This window comes from Giraffa tippelskirchi, chromosome 13 (genome assembly GCF_054371585.1).
Source record: "Giraffa tippelskirchi isolate mGirTip1 chromosome 13, T2T-mGirTip1v1.2.pri, whole genome shotgun sequence".
Taxonomy (NCBI): domain Eukaryota; kingdom Metazoa; phylum Chordata; class Mammalia; order Artiodactyla; family Giraffidae; genus Giraffa; species Giraffa tippelskirchi.
This window is the reverse complement of record NC_137287.1, coordinates 12,825,638-12,848,663: the sequence shown is the minus strand read 5'-3', so window position 1 is coordinate 12,848,663 and position 23,026 is coordinate 12,825,638. Positions and strand designations below refer to the sequence as shown.

Below are 23,026 nucleotides of genomic sequence, written 5' to 3'. Positions count from 1 at the left end.
ACTTGGGAAGCCCATCTATACCTATACCTATATCTATATGCATAAGCGAGGCTGTGGGAGGAGCAAACTCCAGCAGGTACAGGGGAAAGAAGGAGCTAGCAAATGGAGACTGTGCATCTGTGGCCTGTGGACAAAGCGATGAGCTGCCTTCAGAACAAAGCCTTCATTGGGAAAGGTCTTCCTTCCACCCCTTTTCATCGACTGCTTCTATCACAATATCAGGGTCTATGTGTGTCACAGCGTGTCTGGCTGTCGTCATCACCATGGGGTACAGGGGCTGGACAGTCAGTCTGTCCCCTGTTTTTCCCTCCCCACCTCGTACCGCCTGCCACTCTTGGAGCTCCCAGCTAGCCTCCTGGGTGGTCATGACTCCAAATGCATGCCTGGCTGATGGTTCAGGAGCCAGGGGTCTGGAGATTACACTGCTTTCCATTTTATCTTTTCTCTGGGGCTCGTTGCCTTTCTCTCACCTCAGACTCAAACAGCTGCCATTTTCCTTGGTCTCAGCTCTGCCTCAGCTAATACCTAGGCCTATTAGCTGAGCATCTTCCAATGTCAAGGCCCCATTTGTAGGAGAAGCACTGACAACTCAACGCCATCCCCAGGGTTGTCTTTGTATGAATTTCTGCCAAATCTTCTTCTCAGGGTCCAACCAGCACTGGGTATTTTAGGGGTTTCATCACCTTTTCTGGCAGTAAGTGGCTTGGTTAATCAAAATGCACTTATTTCAGTGCATTTTGTTACAACATCACACATCATGAGTTCTTTTATACCATTGCCTAATAAACACAAGTTTCTGACATGAATGTCGCTCTCCTCAGTCACCCTCTGGCATAGACACTGGTATCTAAAGTGACCAAAAGACAGGGCAGGGGTGAGAGAGGAGAACCTGGTAGGGACCTCAGCACCCAGAGCAACAGTGGCCTGAACTGAGCGAGCAGATGTGTCTGGTGCTGCAGAAAGATGATTTTTAACTGTTTCTAATCCTCAAAGTAGCTCTTTTGTTGTTGTTCAGTCGCTAAGTCGTATCTGACTCTTTGTAACCCCATAGACTGCAGCATGCCAGGCCTCCCTGTCCCTCACCATCTCCTGGAGTTCTCCCAAGTTCATGTCCATTGAGTCAGTGATGCCATCCAACCATCTCATCCTCTGCCACCCACTTCTCCTCCTGTTCTCAGTCTTTTCCAACATCAGAGTCTTTTCCAATGAGTCGGCTCTTCACATCAGGTGGCCAAAGTACTGGAGCTTCAGCTTCAGCATCAGTCCTTCCAATGAATATTCAGGACTGATTTCCTTTAGGATGGACTGGTTGGATCTCCTTGCTATCCAAGGGACTCTCAAGAGTCTTTTCCAGCACCACAGTTCAAAAGCATCAATTCTTCAGCACTCAGCCTTCTTTATGGTCTACCTCTCACATCCATGCACAACTACTGGAAAAACCATAGCCTTGACAAGACAGACCTTTGTCGGAAAAATGGTATCTTTGCTTTTTAATACACTGTCTAGGTTTGTCATAGCCTTCCTTCCAAGAAGCAAGTGTTTTTTAATTTCATGACTGCAGTCAACATCCACAGTGACTTTGGTAACTCTACTTGGTAGTTATTGTTAGCCTCATTTTCCAGCTGAAGAAACTGAGGCTAGAGGTTAAGGGAAAACTGTCCAAGGGTAGACACATGCAAATAAGTATGGAGTTAGAAGCAATCTGGTGACGTCTGATCCCACACCGTCCTAGGTATCCCGCTGCTTCCCAGACAAGATCAGTGAAAACCGGCAGCAGCTAAGAGCTCTTGCACTGGGTAAAATAAAGTGGTCCCGCTTTGAAGATTTCTGGGAACTTGCAGCTGCTGAACAGTAAAAATACAATTTGGGGGAAGGAGCCGGCTGGCTCGCACAGAATTCTCAACTGGCACAGTACAGTAATTTAATACTCCGAGTTCCATTTGCTTCTGCTCTACATATAAATACCAAAAGGGTAAGTACTGCTGCCTTTTTAAAAAATCAAATGCTGGATCCAGCACACACATTTCACACCAGAAAATGGGACCCAAAGGCCAGAGCTCTGCCTGTTAAATGAAGGGAGCACGTTCCCTTTTGTGGCTCAAAAGATAATTCACGCTGAAACAACAACTTCCTCCAGATTGAGAAGTGGACTGCCTGGGTATTAACAGCCTTTTCTGGTGGAGGTTAAAGGCAGTGCTCATCTCTCTGCAGTGTGATTTTTCACAGATGCAGAAAACGCCAGTAGGGATTGAAGTTGTCAGTCTCAAATGCTTTTCCTTGGCTCGCTGATTTGCCTGGGCTGGATTTATTAAAACGGAGACCCTATCAAAACTCTGCAGTAAGATATTTCTTATAAGTAATTTTCTCAGCATAACACTTTTGTTCTTTGCTAATCATAGTTTGTTTAGGCTTCGAGAAACCAATTTGCAAAGAATTCATTGAAAGTGATTTTGGTAGAAGCATCAAGTTTCTGATGAAGTGGTAAGATATTAAATAATTATCAGCCATCGACGTATATATGGCATACACACACACACACACACACACACACACACACACACACACACACGTGCGCTATCTTGTGAGATGAAACATAGATTGGGTGACTGTTTGGGGAAGAGAAAAAGAAGAAAAGTCCAAAACATGATTCTGACTGTTTTTGTCCAGCCGGAGCGGTAAGACCATTTTTCACAGACGAACATCTACTATCCATTTGAAGATGATGAATCTCAGCAAGGCAAAACATTACCCCTCCCCCAGCAAAAAATTCCATTTTCCTCCTTAGCAGACCCAGACTCCAAAACATTGAACTCATTATTATAATATTTTGAATTCCACCAGTAAAATATTGGTAGAAGTTGGTTTTCCTTTTGTTTAGAAGTACGTATACATAATAGCTTTGATTTAGTTTCTCTTGGTTCCTAAAGCCTAAAGATACTGACTATTTTGCCCTGTACAGAAAAATTTCTGCTGAATTCTATTCGTTCTAGAACAGGAGCTGTAGAAGGGAGTGCAGATGCCCACGTTGAGCAACTTGGTACCTACCTGGCAACTGGAAGAAGGTAACTTGGAAAAGGATAGACAAGGGGCTCAGGGGAGAGAAAGATATGGAAGATGGATGGGGGATAACAGTCTTGCTCTGGCTTCCAGGGCTGATGTAAGAACACATTTGATAAATGCTTTGGGCCATACACTTGAAAATGGCATCAGGCTAGCGACACGTGTTTTGTTCTATAAAAGAAAGTGAAGGGCTAGCAGAATATGCCACCCCAAAATATGCCTCTTGGGCACGGGATTATCTTGAGCTGGTTATTTTTTAAGAAACAGCAGACTTAGAAGCTCAGAAAAATCTAGAAGTTACTCTTCTGAAAGAGAAATTTACATTCAGGAAAGAAATCTCCATTTGTAAGGGTATCTCTCTCTGAGCACCAGGAACAGAAGGATGACCCTAAATCTCTAGACACTCATCAGTGAGGGCGACGCTAGCTTTAATCTATGCCACAAACCTCGCCCTTGTTTACTGTGCTTTTCTTGGTCACCTCCCATTAACAGGTCTTCCCTCCCTCCCTAACATCTTCTTTTGTCTTTAGCCGGAGATGGTATTTAAGGTGGTGGCCTGGGCCATTTCTGGGAATTGCTCGGTTTTCTTGGGTATCTCCCATGTATATAGGAAGCATACCGGGTATTAAACAGAATTATGCTTTTCTCCTATTAATCTTTTTTATTACAGGATGGGCGGTTCTCAGGCAAGAACCTAGAAGGGTAGAGGGAAAATTATTTTTCCTCCAGTACAAAAGGAAGAGTGTTGATACTTGTGCATGCTGGAGAATTTTCTCGAGAAGGTTTTCGAATATCCTATGTAAACGCAGGCACTATGGGCTAAGATAAAATTAAAACATAAGTAAATGGGAACAAGAGGACAAAGGGGAAATGAGCAGGATAAGATGCCACCTTAGGGGTGAGCTTAGTGCACAAAATGATCGCTCAATAAGGGAGATCACAAAGTCGCTCTGTGTCACTGCAGACAGAAGCACTGGCAAGATCTGCAGAGCCTAAAAGATTTTCTTAAAGAAAAATACAGCTGCTTGGCCGGGCTACCCAGGTGGTGCTAGTGGTAAAGACCCTGCCTGACAACGCAGGAGACATAAGAAGCGTGGGTTCAATCCTTGGGTCGGGAAGATTGCCTGGAGGAAGGCATGGCAACCCACGTCAGTATTCTTGCCTGGAGAATCCCCATGGACAAAGAAGCTGGGCATAGAGCCACGGGGTTGCATAAAGTCAGACACAACTGAAGCAACTTAGCTTGAAGCGGCTTAGCACACATGCACGCACGCACACTACTTGGCCGTGAAGACTCAAGAGAAATTTCTCTACTAAATAACTTGATAAACAATTTCCTCACAACACCACTTCAGTAATACAAGCTCCACAAATCTACCTCTTAAAGGACTCCTTAGCAGCAGTTCATAGCATTCGAAAGTGTTAGTCGCTCAGTCATGGCTCACTTTTTGTGACCCCATGGACTGTAGCCCACCAGGCTCCTCTGTCCATGGAATTATCCAGGCAAGAATACTGGAGTGGGTTGCCATTTCCTTCTCCAGGGGATCTTTCTGACCCAGGGATGAATATCAGTCTCCTGCATTGCAGGCAGATTCTATACCGTCTGAGCCACCAGGGAAACCCTCATAGCATTTACCCCAAGTACCATAGGATGAGAACAACTGTTTCCAAGGCCAAAATGAGGTCAGCTTAAGAACACGGCTTTCTGATGGCCTTGCTTATTTAGGGGCTAAATTAGTAGTAAAACAGTTACCAAAAAATAGTCAAGTAGAATAAATATATTTTGAACTATATGAGAGGACTTTTTTATTACAGATCTGCCGTTTCATCCAGAGGCAGTCATAGTGAGACAGGAGATCCTTGGACCTCAGGCTGATCAGCCGGAGGTCGTTTCCTGTGGACAGATACTCCAAAATAGCAGGAGGGAGGAGAAGCGGAGCCCTGCCCACATAAAAGACAGAGGCCACATATTTCTCATTCTCAAGGTCAAGGAGACCTTCCCAACTACACAGGCGCAGAAAGGTTCCTTGAAGGTCAAAAAGGGAGGGGGCACCACCCCATAGTAGGCGATATCAACCTACTCATAGACCTCTTTGCTGGAATCCATCTTGGCTGAGATGCACAAACACACACATAGGAAGATCTTGAGATAAACCCAACATGGACTCAGAAGGAGACAAAGCAAAGATGATTGGCCAAGGGAAACTTGGAAGAAATGCCCCATATAAGTGATTAAAATTACCACGGGCGTGATTCTCTCTGTCTATCCACACATACTCTTTTTTCTTCCTAATAAACACTTTGTATGTTTCACTACTTTCCGTCTATTGGGAATTTATTTCTACACAGTTGATGGCCTGGAGCCCTGTCATTGGCCACAGGTCCCTTGTGGTCTGAAAAGTGAAAGTCACTCAGTTGTGTCTGACTGTTTGTGTATTTTCCAGGTCAGAATACTGGAGTGGGTAGCCTTTCCCTTCTCCAGGAGATCTTCCTAATCCAGGGATCGAACCCAGGTCTCCTGCATTGCAGGCGGATTCTTTACCATCTGAGCCTCCAGGGCGGAGAAGGCAATGGCACCCCACTCCAGTACTCTTGCCTGGAAAATCCCATGGACGGAGGAGCCTGGTAGGCTGCAGTCCATGGGGTCGCTAAGAGTCGGACATGACTGAGTGACTTCACTTTCACTTTTCACTTTCATGCACTGGAGAAGGAAATGGCAACCCACTCCAGTGTTCTTGCCTGGAGAATCCCAGGGACAGGGGAGCCTGGTGGGCTGCCGTCTATGGGATCGCACAGAGTCGGACAAGACTGAGGTGCCTTAGTAGAGCCTTCAGGGAAGCTCAAAAATACTGCAATGGGTAGCCTATCCCTTCTCCAGCAGATCTTTCCGACCCAGGAATTGAACTGGGGTCTCTTGCATTGCAGGCAGATTCTTTATCAGCTGAGCTACCAGGGAAGCCCAGGATTCAGCACTCTCACTGCCACGGCCCGACCTCAGTCTCTGGAGGGAAATAAAAATCCTGCTTCAAGCTGTTGCAGGCTGAGGCCACCTGAGATCAGCAGCTTTGAGACAGGAGTGGGATGCTTTAAGATTAGGATGAAAAGAAGAAGAAGGATGTTCATTTTCCACCGTGCTGATAAAACCAAGCCGTGAAGCTAACTTTTGAAACAGTCTTGAAGCCAGGATTTCAAGAGCATGAACCATACACTCGAGAAAGTATTTTCTAAACTTGGAGCATCCCTTGAAACTATTGAGGAGGGCAGTCAGGCAAAGCCAGAGGATGGAGGAGGTAACGGGGTCATGGATCTCGATGCTCGCTCACCTTCGGCTCACCTGGGGAGCTTTGAAAAATGACCTGTGCTCGGGCTCTCTTCCAGACCCTCTGATTCAATTGTTCTATCTCTACATTTGAGTCAAAAGTGCAATGAGGGTTGAGAACCATGACAGATGCAATGTTTGCAATCCCAAAAGGAGGCTAGTTTTTTCTGGGTTGAAGGCTGAAGGGAGAGTGGAGAAAAGAACAGACCTGAGGGAAGACCTCTTGGGGTCCTACTGCTCAGGTTGGACGTCACGGTGGGGAGGGAAAGCCTGCAAACAGACTTGAGGCCAGGAAGGCAGCAGAGATGGTGCTCTGCTTACTAACTAGCACTCTCGGGCAGGGGTGGGGGGTGAAGGTCATGCCTAGAGTAGGGCAGGCACGATGCAGAGCTATTTCGGCAGAAAGAAGATCTGCAATAGCATTCCCAGTGCTCAGAGCCAGCTCCTGGCGTCACAGGGAATCCTGATGGTCCTGCATTCCCCAGGGAAAGGGTTGCAAAGCAGTGAGCAGGCTGGGTCATGCAGAGTTTACTCAAACTCATGTCCATTGGGACGGTGGTGCCATCCAACCATCTCATCATGAAGAGGCAACAAACTAGAGGGCACAGCATGGGTGGATATGGGGACCAGGACCAAGAACATCAGCAGTGAATACGGAATCTGAAGATGGGGTTGCATAAATCAGCAGGGGTTAGAGGGGTTCAGAGGGCAGCCTGGAGCCCAGCACCTCTCCCCATGGCCAGCTCCCCCCGCCCCGACTAGCTGTGCCCAGTCGTGTCCGACCCTTTGCGGCCCCATGGACTGTAGCCCACCAGGCTCCTCTGTCCATGGAATTTTCCAGGCAAGAATATTGGAGTGGGTTGCCGTTTCCTTCTCTAGGAGATCTTCCCAACCTAGGGATCAAACCCCTGCCGCTTATGTCTCCTGTGCTGGCAGGTGGGTTCTTTACCTTAGCGCCACCTGGGGAGGTGTTATTCAAGAGGGAAGCAGGAGAATGACACTCTGTGAAGAGGAAGCAGGGCCCTTACAAAGAATATAGACTGTTTAATCCTGATTTTACTGAGCAATTGACTTCAAAGAGATGGAGATTAAACTGGAAGAAACTGAGTTACCTTGAAGTGACAAGATTAGTGTCCTTTTCCATCATCAGTGAAACAGGAGTTTCAAGTTCAAATCCTTTCAAACAGGAGACCAAGTTAAATTCAAATATGAAAAAATAAGTCAGTATTTTTACATCTGACTTGCAACCACAATTTAAAACCATAGGGCTTTCCTGGTAGCTCAGCAGTAAAGAATCCGCCTGTCAATGCAGGAGACAGAGTTCAATCCTTGGATCAGGAAGATCCCCTGGAGAAGGAAATGGCAACCCACTCCAATATTCTTGCCTGGGAAATCCCATGGACAGAGAAGCCTGGTGGGCTACTGTCCCTGGGGTCACACAAGAGCTGGACATGACCTAGTGGTTAAATAACAACAACGGAATACTTAGAAGTATTGAGAATACTTAGAATAAATGGACACCAGCAGAACACTAAGAGGAAAAAAGAACAAAGGAATCACATAGGAAAAACAACTTTTCTGGAAAATAATCTGGCTATATGTTACAGAATTCTCGGAAACGGACATGCATTGGACCTAGAAATTCCATCCTTAGGAATACACCTCAGAGAGGCATAATGATGTCCGCCTCTGAGAATATCAGATTATGTGATTTGGACAACTCTCGAGCTGAAAACCATCGAAGAAATTGGACAAAAAATTTAAATCTTAATAAAGAGGAAAAAATGGAAGTTACTGAGTTGAGATCTGACTGAGAATGGAAGTAAGAGACAGAAATCCAGGCGAGGGTTTGCTTCTGCTTGGAGGTACACGTGTGTGTTAGTTGCTCAGTCGTGTCCGACTCTTTGCGAGCCAGGCTCTTCTGTCCATGGAGGTACATACTAGTCCAGAAAGGGGGCTGAGAGGCTGAGTCCCCTTTTAAAGTTGCACTTTTGGTCTGAAGATTAGGACTAGGAACACAAACATCAGCAGGGTTTTGACATGGCCCCATCCCTTCCTGGGCCTGCTATATACCCAGCTAGGGTAACAAGGAGGGTATTTCCAACACAACTCAAGAAGAGAAAAGAAACACTCTTTAGCATAAGAAGACATTAAATCTTATACTATAATCAGGTTTATATTACGATCTTTTCTCATGGTCTTATACATGCTTGACCTAGAAGCTCACGAAGGAAAACTTTCTCCTATCACCTCTTCAACCCCCATGGGTCTAAAAGCCTCTGGACTACTTTTCTAGATTCTACATATATGAATTAATATGCCCTTTTTTTCTCTTTCTGATTTAACTTCACTCTGTATGACAGACTCTAGGTCCATCCACATCTCTACAAATGACCCAACTTCATCAAACTTCATTCCTTTTTATGGCTGAGTAATATTCTACTGTGGGCTTCCCTGGTGGCTCAGGGGTAAAGAATCTGCCTGCCAGTGCAGGAGATACAAGGGACACAGGTCCATCCTGAGTAGGCAAGATCCCCTGCAGTAGGAAACGGCAACCCGTTTCAGTATTTCTTGCCTGGAAAACTCCATGGACGGAAGACCCTGGTGGGCTACAGTCCGTGGGGTTGCAAAGAGTCGGACACAACTGACCACACGCATGTCATGTCAGCCCCTCTGTCTCCATGAATCCTTTGGTCAGCTCAGCACAGTGGCTCTCCACCTCTAGAGTACCTGTGGTCTGTAACCATCCTTTGGCAAGTGTACTGTCTGTTTTTTCATTTTCTCCGTGTCTTCCCACCCCTATCTCCAAAGGCAAATGGCCATCTTGCTCTTTTCCTCATCAGGCATCGTGCCCGCAGCCTTTGGTGATGGGAGAGCTCGGGTACCATGAATCAGCAGTAGTGACCGCGTCAGCCTTTAATGGATATGATGACTGCATTGCATCCCTGCCATCCACACATCAAGTTGGGTCCAAAAGAGCAGAATAATTCTGTCACTGGGGACTTTGAGAGGAGGCCAGAAACAAATGAGATACCGAGAACAGCTTCGACTCGTGGGAAGCAGCTGGTTAGGAGAAGGGAGCTTGGCAGAGACGGAAGCCAGAGATCAGGCATGAGGCTAGTCTTCTGTACAGGACTGGGATGTGCCTGGCAGCCCAGCTGGGCTGAGAGTTTCAAAGACAAGGCTCTAAACATTTTTCAGTGAGAGGCCAGAAAATCCATGTTCAGGGTCAGAGTCAAGTCCAGATCCAGAGTGAGGAGTCGGAGGGTAAAAATCAGCGCAGAAGTGGTAACCCCCCTGCCCCGCCCAGGACGGTCTGGGCAGCTACCATTTCAGCTGGTTTCAATGAGCCTGGGGGTATCTCTCCTCCCATGTGCACTGTGAGTAGCCTCTGCTACCTGATGGTCAGTGGTTTTTGAGCCACTAAATTTGCTGCTTTGCCACCAATGTCATCACAGCTCACATTAATTGAGCATTTTCCAAGTCCTACATACTCTTCTGGGCTTCCCTGGTAGCTCAGTGGTAAAGAATCCACCTGCCAATGCAGGAGACATAAGTTCGATCCCTGGGTTGGGAAGATCCTCTGGAGAAGGGAATGGCTACCTACTCTAGTATTTCTTGCCTGGAAAAATTCCGGGGAGAGAGGAGCTTGGTGATCTACAGTCTGTGCCTGTGTGCATCCTAAGTCGCTTCAGTTATGTCTGACTTTCTGCAACTCTGTGGACTATAGCCTGCTAGGCTCCTCTGTTCATGGGATTTCCCAGGCAAGAACACTGGAGTGGGTTGCCATTTCCTCCTCCAGGGGATCTTCCCAACCCAGGGTTCGAATCCACATCTCCTCTGTCTCCTGCAATGCAGGCAGATTCTTAACCGCTGAGGCACCAGGGAAGCCCCAGTCTACAGACCACGGGGTGGCAGAGTCGGACACAACTTAGCAACTAAACAACAAGGCACTGTTCTAAAGCATTTACGTACATTATTTTTCCTAATCCTCCCAATAACTTACGCAGTAGAGGCTATTCATATCCCCATTTAAAGATGAGGAAACTGAGGCACAAAGGAAGTAAATCATTTTCCCAGTAGCAAACTACTGGTGGTGCAGCCAGGACAGGAACCCAGGAGCTCTCAGGTAAGGCCCTTGGAGCTTTCTCTCCACCTGACCTTCTCCTGTTTGCATCACCTTTGGGTGGGTTGTGGCCCTTTCCTGGGGAGATCCACACTACAGGAGTGGGCCACAGAGCCATGATGGGGCTGGTCCTCCCCTGGGGCATGTGCTCCATCCGGCAGATTCTTCCTGTCCCCTCCTCCCTTCAACTTTAGCATCTCCCTGACCTTCCAGAATCTGGTCTCTGGTCTCCAGGGAACATCTACCTTCCCAGCTCCTCCAGCCTGCCTCCCTCCAGCTTCCACTAGGCCCCCTGTCTCCTGTTCTTTCTCTGAGTCACAAGCCCTGTTGAAAATCGCAGCCTGTGCTCTGAGTCCTGTGTATTCGAGGGTACAATGGACATGATTAGGGGAGTCCAGGGCACTGTTACTGCAGCCTCAGTTCTAATGACATCTGCATCAGGTACCACTCCCAGGTTTGAGTGTTCACTAGAAAGATTCATAGGATGCAACATATGGTCACATCCATGGCTGTGATTCATTACATAAAAAAAGATACAAAGAAAGTCAGCAAAGGAAAGGGGTGAGGAACAAAGTCTGGGAGAAACCAGGCATACACTTTCAAGATCCTCTCCCGGTGGAGTCACACGGCACATGATTTCCCCAGCAACGAAATGGTGTGAAATGCTGTCTACCAGGAAGGCTCATCAGAGACTCAGTACCTGGGGGTTTACTCGTAGGGTTATGATCCTTAACAAGTACCAAGATTCCAGCCAACCAGAGGGCAAGCTGGCACTCAGCATAAACCCTATTGTTTGTTCAAACAGTTTAGGTGCAGTGAGTTACATGTATCCGATACCCAAGATCCTGGCCAAGGGCCAACCTTGTAAACAGGTCTTCTTCTTTTTTTTTTTTTTTGGCTCTGCAGCAGGTCATGAAGGATTTTAGTTCCCTGACCAGGGATCAAACCCACACTGGCTGCATTGGAAGGGAGAAGTCTTAATCACTGGACCGCCAAGAAGTCCCCTTAAGTAGGCCTTTTTAAGAATAAATGGTGAGACCTGCTATGTTAACCATTTTCTGCACACAATCCAACACAGACAATATAACACCCCAACTGAATCTTTTTTCTTTTCTATTTGTGCCAGATTCCACACTTTTCAAGTTTGCCTACTTTATTTTTTCAATTTAAATTTTATTGTATATTGGAGTGTAGCTGATTTACACTGTTGTGTTAGTTTCAGGTGTACAGCAAAGTGAATCAGTTATACATATATATATATATACACTCTTTTTCAGATTCTTTGTCCATATAGGTTATTCCAGAATATTGAGTAGAGTTCCCTGTGTTATTCAGGAGGTCCTTATTGATCATCTATTTTATATATAGTAGTGTGCATGTGCAAAGACGCTTCAGTCGCATCTGACTCTTTGCAACCCTATGGACTGTAGCCTGCCAGGCCCCATGGAGATTCTCCAGGCAAGAATACCAGTGGAGTGGGTTGCCATGCTTTCCTTCAGGGAATCTTCCTGACACAGGGATCAACCTGGCATCTCTATGTCTCCTGCATTGGCAGGTGGGTTCTTTACCACTCACATCACCTGGGAAGCGCCATATATAGTAGTGTCTATATGTTAATCCCAAATTCCCATTTTGCTTATTTTATTAGAGTCTCATGGTAATCTTGTAGAGGAGAAAGTCAGGAATTAATCCCCTCATAGATCAGCAGGTCAAAGGCTTAGGTGATGCTTGCTTCTAGGTCACTGAGAAAATGATTGGAAATGCTGGATCCCACAACCAGCCAATCTCCTTCCTCTCGACAGAGAAAGGAAAGGAGGCATGGAGGTTGGCACAAGGTCACACCTGGATAACCCTGGGCATAGAGATGCACGGAAAAGTTGTGTTGGGACGTCCCTAGTGGTCCAATGGTTAAGACTCTGCCTTCCAATGCAGAGGCATGAGTTCAATCCCTGATGGGGAGACTAAGTCCCCACATGCCAGCCTGGGGTGCAGCCAAAAATTTAAAAAAAACAACAACTAGAAGAGGTTGTGTCTTTGTCATCATTTGGGGGTAGAGCAAGACAGGAATGTATTTCTACTGCTCAAAAAACTGAAAGATGAACAGAACTCTCAGTCTTCATGAGCTCTGAACTGTTCCAAGAGGCTCTCAACTCAACCAATTCACAGTTAGCGCTAGAAGTGTCTTTAAGAAATCTCCGTGTACGACTCATTTCTTTATTTGAAAAATATGGAGAACAGTTAGCTTCTGCCCTTGTTGCACGTGGCTAGTAACCTATTGTTTAGAAAAGACGAGAGAATGGGTAATGAAAGCCAGTATGTGGGATAGCTTTTATTGTGCTTTCCTTACCGTCTGAAAATTGCCTTCATTATCAGTGAAAATGGTGATGGTCCCCCCTCTCTGCTTCAGTTTTTTCCTGCTGCAGGGCGACACCAGGGGCCAAACTCTTAAGGTTGGGACAGAATTTAAGAAAGTGACAAAGACAAAAATAAACTGCTTAGCTCTTCTAATGTTTAAAGGCAGGCAAATTTACCTAGATGTGGTCAAGTGGACCCATGAAAGGGTTTTTGAGAAGAGGCTAATGGCCTGTGTATGCTCCATTTGGTGGTGCCATGGTTGAGTCATTCTGGGTCTGAAGTTTTCTCATCTCGGCACTCAAGAGACCAAGAACAGCTCCCGTTGATGATCTGCTTTTTCTATGGAGGCTCCGAGGTCATGAGTTTCACCAGGTGTTGAGGACTGGGAATACTGAAGTTCAGAGAAGTTGGGTGCCTTGCTCTAAAATGACTAAGAAAATGCCAAGCTCTCTGACTCTCAACACAGCAATTAAGTAGGCTGTCTGCATTCAGAAAAATCTGCTCTAAACAAAGTCCCAAGGGGAACACAAGGAAATTTGTCTGTCTCCTCCTGAGCTCTGGGCATAAAAAAAGTGTCCCCTGAAAATTCACAGTGTCCCTAAAGGGGTTGCGATTTTAATTTAATTAGCTGTGTAGTCAGCAAACAAGCAGCCTAGAAATTTACATGAGACCTAACAGTTCACAGCTGGTGACAACCAGGAGTGACTGGCAAAGAAAAATGCAAAACCTCACTGGAGAGACCCACATTCAACCCACAGCTAGACCCCAGAAGCTCCACAGAACTCATCATCTAAAATTACAAGAGTCTAAGGAAACAATCTAAAAGTCTAAGGAAACAATGAGTGAGAGTCAGAGAATACAATAGGATCAGAACCCCCGAGGACTTGAGATAACAGAACTATCCTGGGGCTCAGGGCAGACCACCCCAGAATGTGCCACAATGGCAAGTTGATTATTTTGAATTAAAGTGACTTAAGAGTCAAGGGACTTCCCTGGCGGTCCAGCGGCTAAGATTCTGCACTGCCAATGCAGGGAGGGCCCGGGTCTGATATCCAGTCAGGGAACTAGATTTCACATGCTGCAATGAAGATCAAAGATCCCACGTGACACAAGTAAGACAGTGCAGCCAAATAAATAAATAAAAATAAATATTAAATTGGCTGTGCTGGAAAAGAAAAAAAAAAAAAGCCAATGCAAGAGGGGCACTCTGACCTCCCTTTTTGTCTCCCTGAAAGCTGGAAATAGATTTCTCAAGTAAGAGGGGCATTCCCTGTGTCTGGAGATAGAAGGCCACCCTTATTGCCAGAGACAAGGAATTCAGGTTGAGATATAACAACCTTTGTTACTTCTTTAATTTGCTACTCTAAGCCCAGACTCTCTTTAGAGTCTCCACTAATTGGGAACCCAAAACCCAAGTTATTTTATCTTATCAATTCCTTCACAAACTTACTGTATTAGCTAAAAGCTGCCTGCTTTGGCCACGTCGGAGGTTCCATTTCTATAAGACCTCCACGCACACGAATTAAAGTTTGTTTCTTTTTCTCCTATTAATCTATCTTGTGTCCATTTTTAGTCCAGCCACAGAAGTCAGAATGGGTAGAAGGGGAAAAATCCCCCCTCAAATATCAGAGACTATAAAATAATTAAAAACACAGAAATTAGGATCAAAAACATAAGAAGATCTTATGAAAAATAAATAAGCAGAAGTGAAAAACAACCAAACAAAACCTCTAGAAATGAGAAATGTCGTCCCTGAAATTAAAAACACAGCAGACAACTAACTAGACAAACAACTAGTAAATTTGTAAATAATAAATTTGTAATAGCAAAGTCAAATAGTAAATTATATAGCCAAAGAGAGAAATAGAGTGAACAAAGGGAGAGACTGATGGAATTACCCTTAGAGCCTATAAAGAGATGGAAACTATGCAAAAGAGATTAAGAGATATGAAAGTTGGCTCCTGCCATATGCCAGCGCTAGCCAGCAAGCTACTGGAGCTTGCGCAATTTCTCCCTGTTGCCAACAGCAGTGCAAATTACTAAGTGATCTACATTCGAATAAGGCTTTATAATTCATAAATAAAGCTTTAGAGGTTAATTCCTATCACTCACTTGATCTTTAAAAAATCCATTTGATAAAGGCACAGGTATTAACAGGTATTAAATTACTCATCTTACAGATGAAAAGATGGAAGCTAAGAAAGATTTGAGGGACTTACACAAAATCATACAGCTCATTAATGATGAAGTTGGAAATCAAAGAGGATCTTCAAAAACCGAGTCTTCCCCCTCTTGATGAACATTTCTTAATGAAAGAGAGATGCTGTCTTAGTCTGTTTGGGTTGCTGTAACAAAGTACCATAGGCGGGGTAGCATATAAACAACAAAAATTTATTTCTCACATTTTTGGAGGCTGCAAGTCTGAGATCAGGGTATCAGTATGGTCAGGTAAGAACCCTCTTCTGGGTTGTAAACCTCTCAGTGTCTTCACACAGTGAAAGGAACAGGAGAGTTCTCAGGCTTTTTAAATAAGGATATCAATCTCATTCACGAGGGCCCTGCCTTCGTTACTGTACATAATCACCTCCCAAAGGCCCCATCTCTTAATACCGTCACACTGGGCATTGGCATTACAACATATGAATCTGGGGCTGGGGGTGGGGGACACAAATTCAGACTATAGGAATTGCCAAAAGGATGATAATGGGGAAAAATTTGCCAAGTTAACTCAGTCTCCATAGTGTGAAGCCAACCACAGCCTCTGGTCAGAACCACAAACCAACTTTCCTTCTTGGTTTTGAGAGCCCTCTATCTGCTTTGGAGAAGGCAATGGCACCCCACTCCAGTACTCTTGCCTGGAAAATCCCATGGACGGAGGAGCCTGGTAGGCTACAGTCCATGGGGTCGCTAAGAGTCGGACACGACTAAGTGACTTCACTTTCACTTTTCCCTTTCATGCACTGGAGAAGGAAATAGCAACCCACTCCAGTATTCTTGCCTGGAGAATCCCAGGGATGGTGGAGCCTGGTGGGCTGCCATCTATGGGGTCACATAGAGTCAGACACGACTGAAGTGACTTAGCAGCAGCAGTAGCAGCTATCTGCTTAGGGCTTCCCTGGTGGTTCAGATGGTGACACCTGGGTTCAATCCCTGGGTCAAAAAGAGAAGGGAGAAGGTGACCCACTCCAGTACTCTTGCCTGGAGAATTCCATAGACGGAGGAGCCTGGCGGGCAACAGTCCATGGGGTTGCAAAGAGTTGGCCAGGACTGAGCGACTAACACTTTCTTTCTGCTTAGGCAGAACTAGCCTGCGCTGGCTTGCAAAAAAGGTGGATTGCTGACTTCGACCAGTTCTCAGAATGAACTCCTACCACTCTGGGCTTCATGATTTTGGGTGGGAGGGAGACAATGCTTCATTCATTTCCTCCCTATTTTAAGAGAAAATGAGCGAGATGGAAACTATGTCAGGGTCAATTTCATAGGCAGGGCACAAGATAAGAAACATATTCTCAACCGTAGGTTGAAACCATAAGTCAACCATGGGTTATTGCAACTCTCTGACAAAAGGACAAGGGAAAATGAAATTCTTTGGGAGCGTGGGCTCTCCTTTTAAAAGGTCAAGCATTTGCCCCCAGAGACACGGAAACAAACTATACAGCTGTCTTCTTCCTTAGACATACCTCATTCACCAGGCTTGATTTCTATACTCTAGTATTCCAAATTTATAAGTTATTGGGATTCAACACATCTGCCAGGTGGCATCTTAAATCTGATGAGCCTCTGGATTCATTAACCTTGGCAAAAGGAGTCTGGGTAAATCTACTTGCAAAACATCTGTTCTATATTTTAATTCTCCAAAGGGCAGGGCAAGGGGCTTCCCTGGCGGCTCAGTGGTGAAGAATCCTCCTGCCAACATGGGAGACACAGGTTTGATCCCTGATCTGGGAAGACTCCACATGCCGTGGAACAACTAAGCCCATGAGCCATAATTATTGAGCCTATGCTCTAGAGCCTGGGAGCCGCAACCTCTGAAGCCCACGTGCCCGAGAACCTGTGCTCTACAACCAGAGAAGCCTCCACAATGAGAAGCCTAAGCACCACAACTAGACAGTAGCCCCCACTCACCACAACTAGAGAAAAGCCAGAGCAGCAACAAAGACTCAGCATAACTAAAAATAAACAAACAAAATTTGTTAAAAGGCAGGGCAAGTAGAAGGCAGATCTATGGTTCCTGCTCTAGTTGATTCACCTACAGTTCTGAGTTCTCCTGCCATAAAAATGTGCTCACGTTCTAGTTCCCTTGTAGATCATCAATGGCACTTAACACAACATCTTTCATTGAGTAAGTGCTCTATAAATATGTATTGGGTAGCAAATGAATGGGTGGACCTGAGCAGGACCTTCTTCCTTTGGTAACTCTTCTTCATGAGGGCTTCCATGATGGCTCAGTGAGTAAAGAACCACTCAGCAAGGCAGGAGCCACAGGAGACGTGGGTTCAATCCCTGGGTAGGGAAGATCCCCACCCCCGGAGGAGGAAATGGCAACCTACTCCAGTATTCTTGCCTAAAAAAATCCCACGGACAAAGGAGCCTAGTGGGCCACAGTCCATGGGATTGCAGAGTCGGACACGACAGAGAGACTGAGCACTGCTTCAAGAAGTCCTCTCTGCAAAGGGCCTCCCTGTGTAACCATAAGAGAGCGACAGGAATTCAGAAAGAAATGGTGTTCAAGTCGCTAAGCAGCCATGCTCATAATTAAATTGTCCTTTTCATTACTGTTTCAGATTTGCAGCCTGAACACACTGGGGGTCTCAGGAAGAATTCACAGAAAGGTGTTTCAGGTTCTGTTTCCTTACATCGTCCCAGATTGAGAAAGAGTAGAAGTGTGGTCACATTGACTTGCAGAAATGGGGCTGGAAGTGAGAACAGAAGAGGTGTGGTGGCTTAAAGACTCAGGGACCGGCAAATATAGAGTATAGATTCAAAGTCAAAGTGGATTTGTTGCGGTGTTGACCATAAGGAGCCTTGTGTTAAGGAAGAAAATGGTCCATTGGTGAACACTGCCTTCATGGGCAGTTCAAATCTCCAGTTCTGGTTTGTGAATTATAACAGAGACATGCTTATAGGATTGAACTGAACACTTCTACTTTGAGGAAACTGCCCTAGATATATCTGTGTATATGCATGTGTATATGTCTGTGAAATATACATGTAAGGCTAATCACTATTGAATTTGTTGGAATAAAAAAAAATAGAAACGACATAGTACCCATCAATAGGTCCTGATTAAAAGGCTCCAAGGACAGATGGACGTCCTTCTGTCCTGTGTACTGCCCTAAGCTCAGCAGTTAGAATTGTGCTGGCACACGGCAGGTGTTTCATTAGTATTTGTTTATGAGATAAAGGAGATGGCGTTCAACTGTTAAAGGGATTGAGGTAGAACTAAATTCCAGCTATGGATATGTGTCCTTGATGGATGTTAAGTTAAAAAAAAAAAAGTCAAGCTGCAGAATAATGTGACTGATTATTCACTAGGAGTCTGGCACATTGCAGGTACCATCAAAATATTGGGTTGGCCAAAAAGTTTGTTTGAGTTTTTCCATAACATCTTACTCTGAATGAACTTTCTGATCAACCCAGTATTTGTTGGAAGAAACAGACTCACAGACACAGAAAATAAACTTATGGTTACCAAAGAAGAAAGGGGGGAGAAGGGATAAATTGGGAGATTGGGATTGACATATACACACACATATACATAAGAAAGATTAAACAACAAGGACCTACTGTATAGCATAGGGAACTATATTCAGGATCTTGAAATAACTGTTAATGCAAAAGCATCTGAAAAACAAATGTGTATATTTATATATACACATAAACACATATACCTGATTCACTTTGCTGTACATCTGAAACTAATACAACACTGTAAATCAACTAAACTTCAATCTAAAAATGTGCTATACTTAGTTGCTCTGCTGTGTCCAACTCTTTGAGACCCCATGAACTATAGCCCGCCAGGCTCCTCTGTCCATGGGGATTCTCCAGGCAAGAATATTGGAGTGGGTAGCCATGCCCTCCTCCAGGAGATCTTCCCAACCCAGGGATTGAACCCAGGTCTCTCGCATTGCAGGTGAATTCTTTACTGTCTGAGCCACCAGGGAAGCCCGAGAATACTGGAGTGGGTAGCCTATCCCTTTTCCAGGGGATCTTCCTGACCCAGTAATCAAACCGGGGTCTCCTGCATTGCAGGCAGATTCTTTACCAGCTGAGCTACCAGGGAAGATCATATATGTATACATATTTGTACATATATTATATATTTGTTGGAAGATATTTGTTGAATTTACATGGAATGTGTTATATATGCTTATGAGCACAGGCGTATGCTACATGCACAGGTACACTTGTTGGTAAATGCACAAAGGGTCTGGAAGACTATATACAAACAGTTCAAAGGTAGAGGGCTTCCCAGGTGGTTCAGTGGGTAATGAATCTGACTGCAATGCAGGAGACAGGGTTCGCTCCCCGGGTCAACAAGATCCCCTGGAGGAGGGCCTTGGCAACCCACTTCATTATTCTTGCCTGGGAAATCCCATGGACAGAGGAGCTTGGCAGGCTACAGTCCGTAGCATTGCAAAGAGTCGGACGTGACTGAGCACACAAAGAAAGGAAGTAAGATAAGTGGCTTTCAGTTTATACAATTCTCCAACAAACATTTTTCTATTTTTGTAATTTTAACATTAAAAAAAAAAACCACAAAGCTCAGCCTCCAAGCATATCTCCCTGCTCCAACGACCAGGGCCAGTACCTAAAGGGCAGTCGGTAAGCACTGCTGACCCACGCTGCTCCTCCCAGCCCTCCAATCGGATGTGAGGCAAGGGATGAAGGAGAACTCATTTCAGGGCCTCAGATCCTGAACTCACAGCAAGCGAAGGGACTGGGAAAACCCTTCATAAAATGAGGGCTAATTTGCCAATGGAGAAACTATTCCCGCCACTACGATACCCAAAAAAGGGAGGTTGATAAGGGTGATTGATCATTTTATTTCATCACCCCAAGGGACTAGGAAGAGCTTTCACAGACACTGAACTCACTCTCAAGTTTAAAGGCCTTTAAATCAACTTTATTAGGTTAATTGATGATCTCTTCTATGCACTTTTGCTCTGCACTCTGCCCCGGCCAATTGTGATGATGGGAAGGCTCAGTGTGGAGCTCTTGGTCTCTTATCCCCACTGAGAACAAAGCAGAGGGGATGCAGTCGACATCCACGTGCCGTCGGCTTTTAAGGGCTAAAGAAATGAGGCCATTTTATCCTTCCAGAAGGATGAAGGATGGAGTACAGTGCTGGAAACAGCGTTGGGTAGCTCTGATTTCCAGGGTTTCAAACAGAATGTGAAGGATCTGATTCTTCCAAGTTTATGTCTTTCCAAGCTCTTGCCATCACTCAGCCTTTCAAGGGCTGACTTCTAGTCACTTCCAACTCGTCTGTATCTGTGTGCACTCCATTACAGAAGGAGCTCTTTAAGACTGAAGGTCTGTCCTCCCCACTTCCCCCTGAACAATGAACATGTGACTGTGTCCGAGGCTGGACATCTGTGCCAGGCTGCTCCAGCTGTGTCTAGAGAAAGGAGGGGGCCCAGATGTAGGAGCGCCCCCCAATGCAGAGTATTGGGTAGAATGACAAACCTGGGGGAATTAGTCTACTAATGAAGGCTGGCTCCCTGTATCTCCGGGAAAGAGAATCTCATGAAAAGCATAGAGACTAAAGCTGATAAACAGTCTCTTCTGCTATGAACAGCCGTTGATGTTTGGTCTTTAATCTCTGATAGCTAAATACCCAAATAGACTGATTGTTAAGACAGTCAGTTGAGTCATAAAATGAGTTGTTAGACTGAATTCATTGGGTTTTATGACTAAATATGCTTGGATAATGGCCTGGCTGGGGTGTTATATAGATACAGCTTCAGCATTACTGTATACAGACTCAAAAAATTCCAATTGTTGGAAATTTAAATGCATTTATTTCTACAAATTAAATTGCCTTGGGGAGGTCGGTCTCAGGTGCAGAAATACTTAATGCTTACCAACTCCTATCCAATTGCTAGGTAACCCCTGGTAGGGTCTTGACACCTGGTTCAGAAATGACATCTGTCTTCTTAATAAGCAGATAAAATGAAATCGTGACCACACGACCGCAGATTTCATGCCCAGCACTTTTCCTAACACAGATGCTTGATGCACATGCTAGAGACAAAGACAGCGTGGTCATCGCCAAGCCATATGTTAGAAGGAAGCATCACAAAGTGGGATGACTTATTGTTTGTACAATTACCCATCGAGAGCAGAATGCAATGGTCCCCCAACAGATTTTTTATAGACTTTGACTTCACAGTAACAATGCTTAGAAGTTAAAGGAAATGTACCAGATTTTACTCAACTGCTCCTCTTTTCCACGCAGATCTAATCTGCTGTCCTCTTCTGCCAGGGAGTGTGAACCCAGGGAATATTTCAGAACAAAGAGACAGAAGAACAAGAATAGCATGAACTGGATTCAGAGGTCAGTTAGCATCTGGCTGATATCCACCAGGCCACGTAGTGAGATGGGTGAAAATACAGACAGAAGAACCTAAAAATTTCTAACCATTTTAAAGCTTGGATTCAGGCAAGCTATGGCCTGAATCTGACTGAAATAGTTACTACTCACAAGCCAGTGGGGCTGGATGGACAAACGTTAACTCTGGCCTCTCTCGTGAAACACAGCGTTCTTGACCTCTTGAAGGATGATGAGAAAGCTATACGATGCTTCCTTACCATCTTCCCATTGGCAAAAAGGCTCAGGGGTAGAGAGAGAAAAAAAAACTGGGCAGCTTGGCTCTTACTATTGTAGGAGAAAAGACACTGGGTTGCACCATTCTCCCTTAGGAGACTAAAACTCCCAAAAAACAAGAGGTTGGAAATATGGCCAGAAGGGGCATGATGTACTGTATCATAGAAGTGTAGTTCTCCCAAGTGATCAGAGAAGGGAGAAGGTATCACTGAGACTCAATATGAAAAATGCATGCAAAGAACTCCCAAACAAACATGCAAAAGCAAATGTTCAGTGCCTCAGGCATGGGGTAAAGATACGATGCCACCTTAGCCCAGCAGAGGCTCAGAAATGAAGCTTCTAGATGTACACCTGTAATCTGTGTGCATCCTTCTGCCTCCAGCTGTAAGGATGGAAAACAGGCTCCGACTGCCAACCCAAGCCTAAGATAATCAACCATGTTGCCCAGCATGTCTCCTGAGGATGAGAGTTTGTGGGAAAACACTGCAATGCAAGGGAAAGAGAATATTTTCCCGAAGTCCCCAAGAAAGAGTAGAGCTCTGAAATTATTGGTTACAGGAACCAGAAATTGCAATTTAAAAGTCTGTCATTATCCGCTATATTCATCCATTGATCTCATGTCTATTTCCTAAGACATTATACTTCATAACACAATAAACTGTGGAAAATTCTGAAAGAGATGGGAATACCAGACCACCTGACCTGCCTCTTGAGAAACCTGTATGCAGGTCAGAAAGCAACAGTTAGAACTGGACATGGAACAACAGACTGGTTCCAAATAGGAAAAGGAGTACGTCAAGGCTGTATATTCTCACCCTGCTTATTTAACTTATATGCAGAGTACATCATAGAAATGCTGGGCTGGAAGAAACACAAGCTGGAATCAAGATTGCTGGGAGAAATATCAATAACCTCAGATATGCAGATGACACCACCCTTCTGGCAGAAAGTGAAGAAGAACCAAAGAGCCTCTTGATGAAAGTTAAAGAGGAGAGTGAAAAAGTTGGCTTAAAGCTCAACGTTCAGAAAACTAAGATCATGGCATCTGGTCCCATCACTTCATGGGAAATAGATGGGGAAACAGTGGAAACAGTGTCAGACTTTATTTTTTGGGGCTCCAAGATCACTGCTGATGGTTGACTGCAGCCATGAAATTAAAAGACGCTTACTCCTTGGAAGGAAGGTTATGGCCAACCTAGATACCATATTTAAAAGCAGAGATACTACTTTGCCAACAAGGGTCCGTCTAGTCAAGGCTACGGTTTTTCCAGTGGTCATGTATGGATGTGAGAGTTGGACGGTGAAGAAAGCTGAGCGCCGAAGAATTGATGCT

The 23,026-nt window shown here is 45.0% G+C and overlaps 1 protein-coding gene across 12 annotated transcripts in view; it reads right to left on the bottom strand.

Moving 5' to 3' along the window:
• Window positions 1-23,026, bottom strand: part of GALNT17 (polypeptide N-acetylgalactosaminyltransferase 17) — a 419,610-nt gene that overhangs the window by 97,600 nt on the left and 298,984 nt on the right. The gene's annotated exons all lie outside the window — the stretch shown is intronic.